At 35.5% G+C, this 4,691-nt stretch overlaps 1 long non-coding RNA gene across 1 annotated transcript; it reads left to right on the top strand.

Annotated features, from left to right (window-relative positions):
• The first annotated feature begins 726 nt into the window (after positions 1 to 726).
• LOC145995345 (uncharacterized) lies at positions 727 to 3,900 on the top strand. The gene is made up of 3 exons (XR_014442440.1): positions 727 to 850; positions 1,557 to 1,670; positions 3,819 to 3,900. It is a non-coding gene; the product is annotated as an uncharacterized LOC145995345 (long non-coding RNA).
• Positions 3,901 to 4,691: the final 791 nt, after the last annotated feature.

Here is a 4,691-nt window from a genome sequence, read left to right as displayed (position 1 = left end):
ACTTATAAAAAGTATATGGTGTCGTCTTGGCAGAACGAACTGACCTGACTACAAAAGCACAAGAAGCTAACTGTCTCGATTATTGCGATCATACGGTCTAGTTTTATTATTGTGTGTAGTTTTACCAACTAACCTTGAAAGAAACAGTTTGGTTCGACGTATACACGGAACATTTCCAACCAATGGCAGCACAAAACACGTCGCTACTAATACACAGCGACTTAGTGCAACAAAAGAAGCCTACGAGCACAAAATGAACAATCTCTATTTTATGGTGGTATTTTAAGACTTTAGACTTTAATGTCGTTGGAAAGGTGTAGAGTTCTTAACACAAAAAATACTAATAAATAATATGAATGTGAAACATGCAAGGGTAAAGTAAAGTGCATTACAGCGTTGCATGGATGTAGTTGTAAGGGGCCACATATTATATCTCACTTAATGTCCCACTATTTTGGAACATTTCTTGATTTAAGGCAGTTATTTGGAAAATATTGCCCGTCGACGAAGCTGCTATGCCTGCAGTCATCTGTAGAAGACAGAAAATCTCAGTCCTGGGAGCTTATTATTGAAACTCGTTACGGTAGCTAGCTGACGAGTTGGTGGCTGAAGTCGGTTGCAAGACAAACGACATCGAATATACCGTATTATTGAAACTCACTCGTTCGCTGGCTCTCGAGTCGTTCCGTTCGCTAGCACTCGGCAGCTCATACCCAACCGAGATCAGTCGTTCGGTCGAGTCGTTTGCCATAATTGTCGAAGATGGATGTATATTTATGTTTGCTTTTGGTACTTGAGACAAGGATAATGTGAGATGCAAGAGAATACTTACATTCCGGGCCATCTTAGGGTGAGTATGTTACGATTTGTATAATTATTATTATAAACTTGCACATTAAAATAACAGTAATCAGCGATGTAAATATGCCGTTGTTAGTCAATGCATTTTTTTTCGATTTCTTAAGGAAATATTGGTTTCCGCGTACGCATGCTTGACTTTGTTGAAGACATATTTGTCAATGTATATTGTATTGCAGTAGTACAAGGTGTAAATAAAAATATATTTAAAAAAATACCATAGGTTTTTCCAATGTTCTTCTAAGTTGCCTTCATGACACGGTGCATGACACGGAAAATATTACCTTTGCCCTTTTCTTGTGAACAAAATAATATAAAAGCACTTTAATGCTCATGGGGTAAGGCGTTAATATATGATTGTCTCATCATATATATATGTCATAAGTTCGCAGTTATTGTCGCGATTGATCCATATGATAGAAAATCGGCGCAACAAAAATTAAATTGAAAATACAGAAGCACTTTAAAGGTCATAATTGAGAAATAGAACACTAGCCGCTAACCTGAATTATGTTTAACTACAAGAACACGTTTTGTGTTGATCAGAGTTACAAAATGTACAGATAAATTTTGAAATAATGGAATGGATATAAAATGCAAATGTATACACACTTACTACTGAGTACTGATAATGTAGAACTAAATTCGAACATTTTTAGCATGTTTAGTGATGTTTATATTTGCTTTTTTTGCAACAGGCAGCTACTAGTTGGCAGTGGCAAGAGATTGCAGAATTTCCATTTCCCAGGCCAGAGTCAGGAATTGCATCAAGCAAGACTTTCTCCCAAGAAGGGCAGAATACAGTGGAGAGGGTGAGTGTCTTTTTTAACACATTTATTCATGATTTCCAAAATTTAAGAAATGTTATTTTTGCAAAAGAAATGTAGGAAAAACTTATTTACCACACATGTCAGCGAATGTAGACATTCTATTTTTCATTGATATGTGGTAAAATTTACATTTAGAGGTGTTCCACTAATTTATAACCATTGGTCCAATACTGACAATTCAGAGGCCAACAAAATTAAAAATTAATATATACACATCAGTAATGTAAGTACTAATATAATCTGCATTTTTAAAAATATGTAGCAAACAAAACATTGGAACGTCAACTTTTCCTCTGTGTCTGACACATATACCTTGTATTAACAAAACCTTCCATGTCATCATCACTAAAACCCATAGCAGCCTCCCCGATGGCATACCGGTAATGCAGTCACCTTGTAATGAAAGCATCCCGGGCTCGATACCTGGTTGGAGGCATATAGTGTTCCAGATTCCACTTTAAACTGTAGGTCCAGTCCCAATTAGTCGATCTGTGCATAAAAGTGGACTTAAAACAAAACTCAATCTCAAACTAAAGACCTCTAGCAGTTACAATTGAATGTATTACATAAATCATGACACCAGTATTCACTAGACTTTAAAAACTGAAACAAAATAAACAAGAGATAAGGTAACGTCAATGTCTGAACTTATTGTAAGCAGTTAAGAACATGGTTGACTGGAAGATACTGAGAATCCTCTCTTCTATGACTATGAGATTGAACTAACTAGTGTTGCCCGCGGGACAAGACGGGACAGGCTTTTAAAAATTCGAGACGAGACGAGATTGATCATGTGTCCCGAGACAAATGAATATTTCTGAGACGAGACAGGCCAAAGTCTCGTCTCGTGGGCAACACTAGAACTAACATGAAAGTTGGATGGTTAATGTAGCTACATAACAAGTTAGTGAATAACCACTGATTGAGATTTGCTGTGTTTATAACTGACAATACTCACAAAAAAAATCTGCTTCTAAATAACAAATTTCTTGCTGATTTACAATATCGGAGATGAAATGCATGACATTATTTTAGAAAGTATTTAGAAAATGGCTCTGTGGAAGTAACTTCCCTTTTGAGGTCCTTAAGTTATATTCAATCTTAAGATTTTATGTTCATATGAACTTGATGCACACATAAATTCCCCTTGCCTTAACAATATCATCCAATTTGTATTTACTGCGCATGTAACCACAGTTAATATATATTTTATAATGTCAAGTTTCATGGATTTAGAAGGCCACAGTTCTTGTTCTAGTACATAATGACACACTTATGCCATAAATGATTCCAGTAAATGTTTGAAAAAATCAATTTTTTAACATGGTTGTGGGGATTACGGTAGTGATCCACTTGTTTATTTTCACATGCTTCTGTAGTTTGGCAACACTAATCACTTTGACTCCCAGTGTACAGTGGGATCCATGAGTATTACCGTGAAAATTGTCCATGACTATTTTAATTAATTTTTCTCTTACATCCTAAGTGTTTTTAAGCGATGAATGTTCATGTATGCTGGTGCAGAAGTTGTCAACAGCTTGTTTTGACTTTTCTTTTAATTCTTGAAGCTCTCATTGGGTCAAAGAAAGTGAACGAACATGGCGATGGACAATTTACACGGTAATACTCATGGATCCCACTGTGCCTTCGTGGAAGAGTGCAGAAAGTCTGTTCATCCATTATTTGAAATATATCCATTGTTGACTTGTTATAAAGCTCACATTTCAGTGGAGCACAATAGGGATCCATGCAACCATTAACGGGAGTGTTTTCAGACACACAGTATTTCTACATATACTAGTAATAGTTTCTAATATCCGTTATAAATGTATGAAATCCAAACTATAAAAAGCATGTATGAATTTTGTAGGGAAAAGTAACAATAAATGTAACAAACTAAGTTGTTATTTTCATCATATTGAAATTGCAGATTAAACTTTTTTCCATTTATGTGTACGATATATATTTTTATAATCACAGTTTGTTACGAATGGGACAGCCCTAAGGGTTAAGCATTAGTAGCAGCCAACGTGAGCATATCACATTGGTCCACCCCAACCATATATATATTTTTTTTTTCCATTTTTCTCTTTGTGATACATGTACTATTTATACTCTTTTATTTTTTAGGATTTGAATATACTGCATGGCAGACAGACATGACCCTGGAACATATTCACACTGTGATGTCAGATTACAGGAACTTGCGAAGTATTTCAAGTGTCAAAAAGCAAATTTTACTGAAGACTTTCAATGAGAGTGAAGAGAGAGTGCAGTTTTATAGTGGTCCCAGCAAGTTAACTATTTTAATGGCGGTTTCCCTGTGTTGAGTGTACATGGGAGTTGTTCAGCATCCTGAATAGTAGACAAGTGGTCAAATGTCGTGTATATACAAGTTTCATCTGCAATACACTAGGAAACTGGCAAATTTCAGAAAACAAGTCGAGCAGGTGATTGGATATGTTTGTTTGATTACAGAAAATATAGTATCCTGATATCAACAATACCTGCCCAATTTGTCAGTGCTAAACCAGGTGATGTAACACAAACAAAATTTTTCAAGTGTGTTGTGCTTTAACAATTTTTTGTTTGTCAATGAATAGCTACAAATGTTGTTTTGACAACAGTGGAATTGCTAAACCCATGCAATGAATTCAAACTAATCTATTCTCTAAATATACTATTGTGTATGGTGCAGTTTAGTTATTCACAGATCAACCCATATGCATAAATATTTCTAATAATTGTATTTTTTTTTCTCTGGAAAGTGTGTGTCTGTCTCTCCATATGAAATATTTTTGGATACAAATAAAGTACTATTATAGAAAAGTAGGATATATTAATTTATATAAAAATAATAATCCTGTGCGTAACAGCCCATGAAGGGCCTTGGCTTACCTACCGGCCTCCCTCCTATGCTTTCCTTCATCACCACTAAGTGTGGAGATCTTCAACCAGGATTGGAATAGTCGGGGGGTCTGACGTATCCCCAACCGTTGTAGT

Source organism: Lepisma saccharinum, chromosome 11 (assembly GCF_977018435.1).
Source record: "Lepisma saccharinum chromosome 11, izLepSacc3.1, whole genome shotgun sequence".
NCBI lineage: Eukaryota > Metazoa > Arthropoda > Insecta > Zygentoma > Lepismatidae > Lepisma > Lepisma saccharinum.
This window is presented reverse-complemented; position numbering and strand designations above follow the sequence as displayed.